A 14,627-nucleotide genomic window follows, 5' to 3' on the forward strand; every position below is an offset into this window, starting at 1 on the left:
TCACTGCACGTGTACCTGATTCACCATCTTGTTTGTTCTGTGATATAGTTGTTGTAAAGAATTGATTGTATAAAATATGCAAAACATTTAGAACAATGCCGAGTACATAGTAAATGCTCACTGAATATTACCCATTTCATTATAATAAGTTTCCAGTATTTCCTAAATCAATTACATTCTCATCTATCCAGTTATACAAATCTTTTAATATACCTTGTGTCTTAACATTCCATTACTAAATTCTCTAAATTCTGTTCTGCTAAATATTCTTTGATGTAATTCAGTTCCCTCCATCTCTTCTTACAGAGGGTAAGCTTTCTTTGGGAAATAAAATATTTTTCTAGTCACTCAGAGAAGGCAGAATTGCTTAATCTTTACAATGGACTCAGATTTGTACTTTATACTGCAATTGTGTCCTACTCATCTAGCTACATCATCTAACTTCCTTCCCCTTGTGTTTTCCAAACTTAATAAAGAGTGATTTTTTCAAAAGGCAAATTTGATCATATTACTCTCTTTTCCCCCCATATCATTCCTCCAGTTTATAACCTTTCAGTAACTTCCCATTGCATTTAATATGAAGACCAAGTCTATACTTTACAGAAACTCCTCTTTCTGCTTCAACCATTATCCCTCTCACTTCTAGTCCAGCCACTTAGACTTTCTTTCAGTTCTCAGAATGTGCTAGGGTCTCTCCAATAACAGTATTATTGCAAATAGCCTTCTATATGTCTTTAATGATACCCTTGGTTCCCTTTACTTATTTAACTTCTTTTGACTCATAAAAGTATACTTTTTAAAGAGATATTTGTCTTGACTACAACTCTCCTCCTTTCTGAAATCTACAGAATGTTTCTTTTCTATTTGTTCAATTTCCTTTCCAGACTGTTGTTGTTGTTAAGTGCCGTCGAGTTGATCCTGACCCAAAGCGACCCTGTATAGGGGTTCTGAGGAGCGGCTGGTAAGCTTGAACCGCCGACCTTGCAGTTCAAATGGCTTTGCAGTCTGGCGCCTTAACCCACAGCACCACACCAGAAATCGAGACCCATGTCTGCTTTTGCTCACCATCATTCCTCTAATATCTACCAGAGTACCCAACTCATAAATAATTTCCTATAAATACTTGTTGAATGAGTAAATAAATGAATGAATGACCTATGAATTAGGGTTCTACTTGTTTTGCTGTTGCATTTTTTTATTTTTTTACTGCTATTCTGATACAATTCATTCATTGTTCTTTCAAGCCACTATGCTTTTGGCAACATGGGTTATGGGTTAAGTCATATTAAATTATCTGTTTTCATTGAAATATTCAAACATACAATTACTTAAAAGGCTAAACTTTATCTTTAGCAGAATGTCTAAGTAGAGGAAATATATTCAAACAGTTGTCTTAGGGCATTATACTCAATTGCACTATCTCACATATGCTCTTAATTAAGATTTAGTTTCCCTTGCAGGATTTCTAAAGTCACAACATTCCATCCATCTAAAAAGTGTCAAAGCCAACCTTGAGAGAGTTCAGAAACCAAAATTTGATTAGTATGTGCCATCACTGCTATGACTTTGAGAATAAAGGTATTATTTATTCAGCAGCACTTAGGAAAACATTTATCAAGCAGACAATATATTGATTTGACAATGTAAGCGATTATCAAGGTATTATGATATGTAGCAATAAGGACTTAGAGAAATTACTTTTGATCAGGTCACCTCAGCTGGTAAAGGCAAAACTGAGTTTCAAAAATGCAGAACCTTTTACTTCAAAGAGTACATTTCTGCTTTGCCTTGCAGACGTTGTCTTCATGCTGCCAAGAGTATGGTTTCTCCTCATCTGACCAAGAGGTAGTAACACCTTTAAGGAGCTTACTTAGTACTAGACAAGTTCTAGTGTTCTTGCCTCTCTTCCTCAAATTTTCACTCCCTCCCTTCCCTCCTTCCCTCCTTCCCTCTCCTTTCCTTTCTCCTACCTTTTTTTTCCCCCAGAATTGAGTTTTCCTGCTTTTGCCTATAATTTATATATATATATATATATATATATATATATATATATATTTGTTTGTTTTTTTGTATGTTGGCCAGCGTTATATGACATTAAGATAGATTGAGATATTAATTTGGATTAATTTGGGAGTCTTGGCATGGCACTGTGGGTTAGTATGCTGGACGGCAGAGTTGGTTGGAACTGCAAGGTTGGCAGTTTAAGCTCACCAGCCGCTTCTTGGAAACCTATATAGGGTTGCTATTGGTCAGAACCAACTTGATGGCACTTAACAGCAACAACAGAGATTAACTTACGTTAATTCTTTGTGTCTTTTTTCTTTTTGAAAGGCCCACTAATATTCATGTTCTTAAATATTAAAAGTATTTTCTAGTTCATCCCATCTCCAAACCCTGAATAAAAATTGAGTTTGCAGGCACTTCAGCCTTCCACACCTGAATACTTATTATGTATTTCTACTCCAGGAATAAAATAAGGTTACAATTTGGGTAAAGAATGATTTAATTATTTCCTTCTCATATAATTCACAGAGAATTGGTACATCTTAGAGTAAACAGCAAAGAACAGAATTGGATTGAAGTGAAGTGCAGCTGTTGCATTTCTGTGTACAAACAGTTTCTAAATAACAGTCTAAAATAGTCTTTCAACAGTGCTCCATGCGCTTGCCTGTAATTTTTCTAATTGCCCTGGGATGTAATTCGGCTGAGGTAGGAGGCTTAAACTCAGCAGATGGTCTTTTAAAATAAGGTAGTCAAAATTATTTTTAAAATACAAAAGCCTGAAACTTGTCATATACACATACACATACCTATACATATATGGTGGCACTGTGGATTAATGAGCTGGACTGCAAGGTCAGTTTGAACTGCAAGTTCGGTGGTTCAAGCTCACCAGCCACTCCTAGGAAACCCTATACAGGGTCACTATGAGTCACAGCAACACACACAACAACAACAAAAAATATATGACATTGAGTTTCTAAGCTTTGCAATTTTTATTTCACATTGTTTTAGTCCCACATCTGTATGGGATCCATGTGACAAGGAATCTGTTGATTTTTCAGCTGTGATAATTGCATGTGAAATCTTAATTCTGACTTGAAATATTTCCTTTTGTCTAATGGATTGATCTATCTAAAAACAAACAGTAAGACAACAGGGGGTACTTATATATATGGAAACTGGATTAGAATTTTATGTTTTAAAGTTGTTGAGAGCTTTTGAGAATTTTAAATTGGTGGGTGTCATAATAATCTTTTTGTGTTAAAATATTACTTTGATAGTACTATACAGAATGAATTGAATGAAGATAATACTGAGACATGGGAATCTGTAAGGAGATTATTATAATAATCTAGGTGAAAAATATTTACTGAACTGGGGTAGACACTGGTGATAGAAGAGAGGGAAGTATAAAATGTCTTGAGATCGTAGAATGTCCAGTTTTGGTAATTGATTTGATGTGTGATTTTAGGCCTGGATAAGAAAGAGACGGGAAAAAAAGATATTTGAATTTTTGTCTCATGTAATTAGATCAATGATGGTGTCTTTTTATGAAACAGTAAATATAGGAGGTGAAGCAGGTGTGGGGGTAATGAATTAAGTTTTAAATATAATAATTTTCAAGTGCTTGAGGGACTTTTAGTGTCCATACAAAGTGTGTCTGGGGGTATATTGAAGCAGAACTTATCAAGGATGTGGACATGTGTTTATACAGAAATATTGCAGTTCAGTTCTGGACCACTACAATAAAGTGAGTCATACTTTTTTGGTTTCCCAATGCATATAAAATTATGTTTACTCTGTACTATAGTCATTGGTTCTATAGTAGTATTATGAAAAAGTTTGAAATATTGTGAGAATTACCAAAATGTGACACAGAGACATGAAATGAGCACATGCTCTTAGAAAATGGCACAAATGGACATGCTTGACACAATATTGACAGAAACCTTTAATTTGTAAATAAAGCAAAGTGCAATAATATTAGGTGTGCCTGTATATGACATTGTAGGTGGTATGGTAGTGGAAGACATGTTTGTAGATGAAATTGTCCAGGAAGTGTGGAGCTAGAGAAGACAAGGAATAGAACCTTAAGAAGGACCAACATTCATGGAAAGCAGAGAGGTAGAGAAACCTACAAAAGAAATTGAAAAAGAGCCAATAGAGAGGTAAGAGGAGAACTTAGAAAGCTTGGTATCACTGAAGCCAAGATATTCCTGTTTGTTTAGAGTTCTTCTGAAGAGATGAGAATATGACATTTTGAAAAGCTTGTGGGTTCTCAGTTCCTTATTTTCACTTCTCTTCTTATGACCTTCCCAGTCTTTGCTTATATAACAACTCTCCTGTGAACCTTCCTCTTTGTTTTCAACCTTCACATTTCAATCAGCTGTAATTATGAATAAATTTTTATTGCATGTTTGATAAATTTCAAACATTTCAAACACATGTCAGAACTGAATCCTTCAATTTCATCATCATTGACTTGGTGTGATTGGTGTGTAAATTTTAATAATATTACTACTAACTGATATTCCATGTGGGCATATGGCTATTATCCTATCACAGCAAGCATTATATTTCAAAATAGATCTTGAAATGTTCTTTTAGATGATGAATGAGACACCATCCTCTTCAGTTTGTCATTCTAGGCATAGTAAACTACATGATTGTCACAATCATAATGGCAACATCAGTTCATTTTAGCTCACTAATGTCAAGGATATTGAGCTTTATGAGTTCCATTTTATTTTTGACAGCATCTAAATATTCTAGATTCATACTTTGTGCACTACCTGTTCTGATTATTAATGGAGCTCTTTCTCCTCATTTGTAGTTGTGTCTTATCAGCACATGAAGGTCCCAAAAGCTGTACTCCATTGTGTCATCATGTTTAACTTTACTATGAGGAGGCAGGTCTTCCCCAGTCATATTTTGAGTGTCTTCCAACCTGAGTGACTCATATCTGACAATATTCTAAGGCTATTCAACATATTTTAATATTCAGTATCCTGGTGCTGTCTGATAATGTTTTACTGAAATTCGTAAGGTTTTGAGTAGCTAAACACTCAGACGTAGTCTGCCTCTCCTTATTCCTAGACTTAATCTGGAAGCTCATTTGAAATCTGTCCACCACAGGTGTACCCTTCTGGTATTTAAAATCCTGGCGGTGTAGTCTCCATTATACAGCAACATGCATGCCCCCACAATGACACACATTTTGCATATTTTTGCATTGACAGATGACCACATTTTGTGTAGTTTCAATGCTTGTCATGTATTGTTCCAGCACTTGTCTGTTAATTTATCATATTGTGGTGACCTGTATGTTGCTATGATGTTGGAATCTGTTTCATCATATTTTACATACCAGCAGGGTCACCCATGGTGGACAGATTTTAGCAAAGCTTCCAGACAAAGACAACATAGGAAGAAAGAAAGTCAGACCATTTCTGAAAGGTTGCCAACTGAACACTAAATGAATGGCAATGGAACATTGTTTGCTATAGTGTCGGTAGATGATTCCTTCAGATTGAAACACAATTGGGCAAGAGCTGCCTCCTCAAAGTAGAGTTGACCTTAATGATGTAGGTGGAGCAAAGCTTTTGGGATTTCCATTTGGTGATGGGACTCAATTCAAAATGAGAAGAAGTAGCTGCAAAAATTTCTTTGTAACCATGATGTGTAATACAAGAAGTATGATTCCAGGAAAATTTGAAGTCTTCAGAAATGAAATGGAATGTAAAAAGGTCAATACCTTAGATATTAGTGATATGAAATGGACAGGTATTGGCCAGGTTGAATGTGACAATCATTTGGACATATGGGAACGACATATGGGAATGACAAATTGAAGAGGAATTTTATGGTATTCATTGTGAAAAAGAGGATTTCAAGTTCTGTATTGAAGTACACACTGTCTGTGATAGGTTAATATCCATACACTTACAACGAATATCAGTTAATGCTACTATTATTCATACTTACACACCAAACACTAAAACTAAAGATGATAAATTTGAAGAATTCTATCAACTTCTTCAATCTGAAATTGGTTAAACATGTAGTCAAGATGAATTATTCACTATTGGTGATTGGAATTAAAAATTTGGAAACAAAGAGGAAGGATCGGTAGCTGGAATATATGACCTTGGTGATAGAAATCATGCTGGAGATCCCACAATAGAATTTTACAAGACAAATTATTTAGTAATTGCAAATATCATTTTTCAATAACATTAAAGGTGAGGGAGTCCTGGTATGACACTGTAGGACAAGCACTGGACCACAAAAGCAGTTTGAGTCACAAGGTTTGAAGTTCGAACTCACCAGCCAATCCTCAGAAACCCTATACGGTTCACTAAGAATCAAAATTGTTTTGATGGCACTTAACAACAACAACAACATGCAAATGGACCTTGTCAAAGTAATACATAGGAATCAAATTGACTACATCTGTGTGAAGAGACAATGGAGAAGCTCAATTTCATTAGCCAAAACAAGGTCAGGGTCAGACTTCTTTTGAAAGATGTTTACTTGTGCTTTATTGACTATGCAAAGGCTTTCCACTGTCTGAATCATGATAAACTATGGACAACATTGCGAAGAATGGATGTTCCAAAACACTAGATTGTGCTCTTGAGGAACCTGTCCATAGACCAAGAGGCACTTTTTAGAACAAGGAGATATTGAATGGTTTAAAATCAGGAAAAGGTGTGTGCCAGGGTTCTATCCTTTCATAATACTTATTCAATCTGTAAGCTTAGCAAATAATCAGAGAAGCAAGAATATATGATGAAGAAGGTTTGGAGGAAGACTCATTAACAACCTGCAATGTGCAGATGACACAAACATTGCTTGTAGGAAGTAAAGTGTGTTTGAAGTACTTACTGATGAAGAGCAAAGATTATAGTCTTCAGTATGGATTGCAACTCAATGTAAAGAAAACAAATCCTCACAACTGAACCAGTAAATAACATCATGATAAGCAGAGAAGAGATTGAAGTTGTCAAAGACTACTTTTTCAGTCCTGAAACTAGTATATTTTCTCTTTAACACTATAAAGAGGTCTTATGCAGTAAATTTGCCTCATGCAATACATTTTTTTGCTATGAGTTGTTGATTGTGGATAGAGGTAAATATTATTATGTATATAATACTTTAACAAAAGTGTTCTACAGGTAGTTTCATGTACAGATACACAGGGTGAACAGGTATGGAAGGGAGAGCAGGAATATGTCCACAAATATACAGGATTTGACAGAGGATAGTTTACATGGGTATTTACCTTTACTGTAAAATACCTATGAATGTGGTGGAGCATACAGGGGACAAAATGATGAAAGCTTCTTAGACATCCCCAAATACCTTGAGACAATGAGTTGCCGGGTCTGGAGGCTCAGGGCCATGGTCTCAGGGTGTACCATGGTCAATTGGCATAACATAGTTAACAAAGACAATGTTCTATATCCTACTATGGTGAGTAACAACTGGGATCTTTAAGCTCATGAGCGGCTAAGGTGCAACTATTGGTCTCTCCACGTGCACAAGAAAAAAGAATGACAAAAACTGAAGCTACTTGGAATCAACCAGTCCAGTGGATTAAGGGAACATCAGCCCACAGGACCCTGAGACCAGAAAAGCCAGACGGTGTCTGGTTATCACTACCAACAAGTTGAAAGGAATCACATTAGAAGGTCCCGGATAGAGTGGGCAAAAATGTGGAAGAAAACTAAAAATTATAAAAAAAAACTTGGATTTAATGGTAATAAATAAATTGGAGGAACCTGAGATCATGGTCCTCAGCCACCATCCAGGTCTGGCACAGAATGTACCCAAGTGGCCCAATTTTCAACCAAGAGGTAAATAGGTATATATGGGGGACAACTGCATTAGTAAAGTATGCTCACCAGGGAATAGTCTACCATTCAAAATCAAAAGGACAAAATTTACCTAAGGACAAAGTTCAGAAGGGTTGGAAAGGAGGGTGAAATTGACATAAGAATCACAGGGAGTAAGTGGGATAAATGTTGTTGTATGTAGGGGATTGCAATCATTGATGTGAAATGAAATATATGATTTATTGAATGTAAAACTAATGATCTCTATAAACTTGCATTCAATTCACAATAAAATGTTTACAAAAAACTCAACCAATCAAAAAACATATGGCCATTAAAATAGTATAATATCATAATGGAAAATTCTTACAAGGATTCAGTCATAATGCACAATATGCTTAAATTATTGTATTTATTGAGAGAAACTGTTAAACTTCATTTCATAACAAAGTCATTTTCATAAGCAGTAAGCCACTGTTTAGATTTCATTTTCATCAGATATATTTTTGCTTCCCATGTGTGTAATGTCCTAATTGTGTTACTCAAGAAGTAAAATATTTCTAAGAATAAGGATTTGTATGTTTTAACACTCATTTCTTGAAGAGCTGAGGGAAATCGAGTTAAATACACATTTCTGGTACATATAAAAAACTAGGCTTATACTTTTAAAGCCAAGAAACAGGAAATGTAAAACTGATGCTTTATTCTATAAGTTTACTCAATTCACAATAAAATGTTTTTCTAAAAGTGTTTACCAAAGCCCATTGTAATTTAAATTGTTGTTGTTAAGTGCCGTAAAGTCGGTTCCGACCCATAGCGACCCTGAACAGGGTTTCCGAGGCTGTAAATCTTTACGGGAACAGAAAGCCTCATCTTTCTCCCGCGGAGCAGCTGGTAGTTTCGAACTGCTGACCTTGCAGTTCACAGCCCGATTCGTAACCACTACGCTACCAGAGTTATATGGATACAATTTAATAATCATATGCGTAATTCCTGGCACAGAAGAATCTTTCCATAATGCTGTTTGAACAAGTAACACACAGGTGTTTAAATTACCAATGATGAAATTAAGTTCTGACAATTATTAGATATCGATCATATTAATGCATTTAGAAATTTACCACCCCAAAATAACTAAGGATTACATTTTGGCATTTATTCTTCCAAGATTTATTCTTCGTATATGTATATGAGAGAGCGAAAAATAATTTTTCCAAAAGTGAGATCATACAAAACAACATTATTTAAGTGTATTGTGAATATTTATCTGAAATTATTTATCTTTTATATTTGATTACTTTTTCTGCTATGCAAACCACTAGTGTTGCCTATAACAATTGGGGCAATTTACTGAAGAAAATGTCTTTGAATTGCCTAAGCAGTGTTGTTGTTAAGTGCCTTCCTGGTAATCCAGACTCATAGCGACCCTGTATAGGGTTTCTGAGGAGGGGCTGGTGAGGATAAGAGAGAGCCAGATTGTTACAAAGTAGAGCGTTTCTATGTAAAATTACCTAGGTCCATTATTTAATGTTGCTGTGAGTTAATGCGCCAGACTACAAAGCCTTTTGAATCACAAGGTCAGTGGCTCAAGCTCACCAGCTGCTCCTCGGAAACCCTATACAGGGCCCCTATGGGTAGGAATCGACTCTACAGCACTTAACAACAGCAACAATTATTCAATATTCAAAATATATTTTGAAAAGATGTCTAAAGTTTACTTTTACTGTGCCTTATATCTCATAAAAATGAGATTTTATAAATAAATCTGTTATTTTATGCTGTTTCTTATCAAATAACTGTAAAATTAAGGACAATGCTCTGAAATCTTGTGATTATTTTCCAATAGTTCTCGAAATTCTAACTGTGATTCTCAATGTTAGATCATAATTTTTGCTCTATTATTAAGTATTTATCAGATACTTTATTTTTGGGATACACAGCTGTTAACTGTAAAAATGATTCCTTTAAGTGTCAACCTTCAATCATTTAGCAATTTTATTTCTATTTTTTCCACTAGCAGCTGTTCTATTGATTGCTTAGAAATTATCCCTTTTGTGTTTAAAATTAAAATAGAAGTTATGAAAGAAAAAGACTTTATGTAGAAAGGGACAGTGAAATAATATGAATATAATAAGTGCTTAGCTCCAAAAGACTGTGATATATATGCCTTGTAAACACACACACACACTTGGAATGTGCATATGTACATGTACATCTCCATTATGGTAAAGGCATTAACATGCTAGTTACTCATCTAAATGCTAAAGCACAGCTTAAGAAAGTAAATGTATTATTAGTGTTATCACTATTTTTCAGTTGAGGGAACTGAAGCACATGAAAATTAAGGTCAAGCCCATAGGTAGTTAAGCTGCAGAGATAATATTGGAATTTAGTTTTCTTCTTATTTCAAAAAGCTTGCTGCTTTTTTCTTGTCTCATTTTTCTGCAATTATTTTAGACATATAAAAAGTGTAGAGAAAACACAATTCTATGTGTCCATTATTCTGTTTAAGAAACGAAACATTACAAATACAGAAGGATCCCTGTCTTCCCAAACTAATTTTTTCTTTTTTCCTGAGCCCTAAATTTGTGTTCCTCATCTGCATTTATGTATTAACATGATCATTACTTATGTCTATGTTTGTAAGCAACATTCAGTGTTATTGAATTTAAAAAAATTATTTAATGTTTTTATTTTTGTTCATGTTTATATGACTATCCAACATTATTTTCACTTCATTAGAATAACCCTTTGCTTAAATTTTTGATCCATGTCTTATTGATAAATGTTTACCAATGACTTTTTTTCTTACTAATTTCTTAAATACGATTTTTGTTGTTAGGTGCTAGTGAGTCATCCCGACTCACAGCAACCCTGTATAGGGTTTCCAAGGAGTGGCTGGTAAATTTGAACCATGACATCCGTGGTCTATTGCTTTATCCTATAAAGCCACACCAGGACTCCTAATAATATGAAAATTAGCTATTATGTTAATTTTTGACAATTGAATAGGAGCAATATGCACTCAACTGTTAATGAAAAGATTGTTGGTTAGAGCACATCAGCTGCTCTGTGAGAGAAAGACGTGTCTGTTTGTTTCTGTAAAGATTTATAGCCTTTGAAAGTCTATAGGGCAATTCTACTTTGTCCTGTAAGGTTGTAATGAGTTGGAATTTTTGGCAGTGGGCACTCTTTTTTTTGAGTGCTGTTGTTATTTTTAGGTGCAGTTGAGTCAGTTGCAACTCAAGGACTCTATGAACCGTAGAACAACACACTGCCGGGTCCTGCATCATCCTCCAAATTTTTCTTTTTGTAATACTGTTGCAGTTAGGTGCCGTAGAGCTGATTCTCAGTCCGAGTGACCCAATGCACAACAAAATGAAACACTGCCTGGTCCTGGGCCATATTCACAATTGTTGCTACATTGACCTCATTACTGCTGCCACTGTGCTAATCCACCTCCTTGAGGGTATTCCTTTTATTGCTGCCCCTCCATTTTACCAAATCTATTCCTGAGATGGTCTCTAAATTCAGGTGGGAGATGTTCAAGGTCATATTTTGGCTCTCAAGGACTTTAAAAAATTTTCTTCAGCTGCAGTCTGAAACAGATTTAGTCAATTTGATTCCTATCTACTACATCTGGTGAGGTCCAGGTGCATTGTCACCTTTTATGTTGTTGAAAAAATGTATTTGCAATAAATAAGTCAGTTGTCTTGCAAAATTCTATCATGAGATCTCTGGCACCATTTCTATTACCAAGGACATGTTTTCCAACTAATGTTCTATCATCTTTGTTTCCAACCTTTGCCTGACAATCACAGTAATTATCAATACATCTTGACTGCATGTTTTATTAATTTCAGAGTTTGGTAGAATTTTCCAATTTCATCATTCTGGCTTTAGTGGTTGGTGTGTAAATTTGAACAATAGTATTAACTAGACTTCCTAGTAGGTGTATGGGTATTATCCTATCACAGGTAGCATTGTACTTCAAAATAGATCTTGAAATTTTCTTTTTTACGGATGAATGCGACAGCATTCTTCTTCAATTTGTCATTCCTTGCATAGGAAACCATATGATTGTCTGATTCAAAACGGCCAATACCAGTCCATTTCAACTCACTAGTGCCTAGAATGTTGATCTTTATGATTTTCTTTTCATTTTTGACAACTTCCAGTGTTCCTAGATTCATTCTTGGTATATTGCACATTTAGATTTTTAATGGATATTTGCAGCTCTTTCTCTTCATTTTGAATTGTGTCACATCAGCAAATGAAGCTCCTTAAAGGTTTGCTCTATTCATGTTATCATGGTCAACTTTACTTTGAGGTGGTAGCTCTTCCCCAGCTGTGTTTTGATTGCCTTCCAACCTGAGGGGCTCGACTTCTGGCCCTATATCTGACAATACTCTGGTGTTTTTCATAATGTTTTCATCTTTCAGCACTGTATCTGATAATATTCATCTGCTATCCATAAGGTTTTTAGTCGTTAAACATTTACAAGTAGTCGGCCTTTCCTTCTTCCTAGTCTGTCTTAGTCTAGAAACTGTTGAACCCTGTCCATCACAGGTGACCCTGCTGGTATTCAAAATCCCAGTGGTGTAGCTTTCAGCAGCACAATAACCTGCAAGCCACCACAGTACACCAAACTGATAGATGAGTGGTGGATTTAGAATATAGAATATAGAATCCTTCAATATTTTATGTTGGGGCTTTGGTTTTCTATTCCAGGTCTTTGTACATTTCATTATAATACTTGACTTTGTCTTCTTGAATTGACTTTGAAATTTTCTGTTCAATATTTTTACTTCATCATTTCTTCCCATTGCTTTTGCTTCTGTACACTCAAAAGTGTTTCAGGGTTTTCTCTGACACCCACTTTGATCTTTCCTTTCTTTTTAATGACCTTTTGATTTCTTCATGTAATGTTCTTGATGTCTTCCCACAACACTTGTGGTCTTGGTTATTAGGCTCTACTGCATCAAATCTGTTCTTTAGATTGTCTTTAAATTCAGATGGAATACACTCAAGATGGTATTTTGGCTTTCCTGGAGTTGCTGCAGTTTTCTTCAGCTTCAGCCTGAACTTGCATATGAGCAATTGATGGTCTGTTTCACAGTCAGCCTGTGGTCTTGTTTTGGCTGGTTATTGGCCTTTGTACCATCTTCCACAGATGTAGTCAGTTTGATTCCTTTGTATTTCATCTAGCGTGGTCCACGTCTATAATCACCATTTATGTTGTTGCAAAAAGGTATGTAATGAATTAAATCATTGGTCTTGCAAAATTCTATCATGGGATCTCCAGCATTGTTTCTGTCACCAAGACCATATTTTCCAACTATGGATCCTTCCTCTTGTTTACAACTTTCACATTCCAGTCACCAGTAATTATTAATACATCTTGAAATTTCTTTTTGATGATGAATGCATCAGCATTCCTCTTCAATTTGGCATTCCAGGGATGGTAAATCATATGGATGTCGGATTCAAAATATCCAATGACAATCCATTTCAGTTGACTAATGCCTAGTGTGTGGCACTGTAGGGTCCATACTAGACTTTGAACCACCAAGTTGGCAGTTTAAACACATCAGTTGCCCTCGGTAATCTTATACAGGGTTGCTGTTAGTTGGAGTCGGACTTAACTTGATGGCACTTAACAACAGCTGTGCCTAGGGTATTGATCTTTATGTATTCCCATTTTTCTTTTTCAAAGAAATTAACTTTTATTTAAAAGGAAACTACTTTTCCCCACACATATCTTCTAAGGACTATACAGTAACCATTTTCCCAATACCAAAATTTCTAACAGCAAATTATACAACTCCTCTAGTTAATAAATAAGGGTTGTGCTTCACTGATAAACGGAATACTTAAAGTTCATAGTAGGAATCTCGACGTCTGTCACCACCACCGCCTCCACCTTCACCTCCTCCTTAACCGCCATCGCCACCGTCGCTGCCTCCGCTGCCACCAACCACCACCGCCACCACCACCACCACTATGAGTTGGTCTGTCTATGTAGATGCCTGGTGTGGGTGTTTGTGCTCTCTTGGTGATAGAATAATCCACACGAATTCTTCTCACACCTATCTCCATTCCATTTGTTCTTTCCATGGCCTCCTTTGAGACACCTATTCTTTCAAAGTAAACAAATGCAAATCCTCGAGACCGTCCAGTTCGCTGATCATAAACCACATTGACACCACTCAGTGGTCCATATCTTCAAGAAGATCTCTTTCTCTGTTGCGTATAAACTGAGGCCAAACACTCCAAGACAAGTGTTGGGATCTGGATTTGCTTTGCTTCCTGTATGTCTTCTGCAGTTACACACTGGAGAGTGACTTAGACATGCGTATTCTGGTTTGCATGATCTGCTTTAAGATTGTCTCCAACGAGAATGAGAGTGGGGTCTGGATCTATGAGAATGTCTTCTAGATCTCAACCTGGATTTTGATCTTTATCAAAAATGGGATTCTGAGTGTTTGGACACCCTTGACGGACTATGAGATCCTGACCTGCTCTCTGATGTTACACGGGTAGGAGTTCCCGCTGGAGACTTTGAGAGCGAGACTCTTTGCTCTTGGAGTTGTTCTCTACATCACTCATGTCGGCCAGGTGTTCTCCAGAACTAAATATGAGACAATCTTGGCTTTAGGGTCGATGGCTTAATCAACCCGCGGACTGCACCGTGGGGAGGAGGACAGAGTCGGCAACAATGGCCACTCCAGTTCACTCCCACTCGGTCGCAGGCTCAGGCAAAATCGCCCCATCTCATTCCCCCTT

The 14,627-nt window shown here is 36.1% G+C and overlaps 1 pseudogene; it reads right to left on the reverse strand.

The window, feature by feature from the left end:
• Positions 1 to 13,714: 13,714 nt before the first annotated feature.
• LOC102836645 lies at positions 13,715 to 14,450 on the reverse strand (annotated as a pseudogene).
• Between the last annotated feature and the right edge of the window lie 177 nt (positions 14,451 to 14,627).

The sequence above is a fragment of the Chrysochloris asiatica genome, unplaced genomic scaffold (assembly GCF_000296735.1).
Source record: "Chrysochloris asiatica unplaced genomic scaffold, ChrAsi1.0 scaffold00227, whole genome shotgun sequence".
In the NCBI taxonomy this organism is placed as follows: domain Eukaryota; kingdom Metazoa; phylum Chordata; class Mammalia; order Afrosoricida; family Chrysochloridae; genus Chrysochloris; species Chrysochloris asiatica.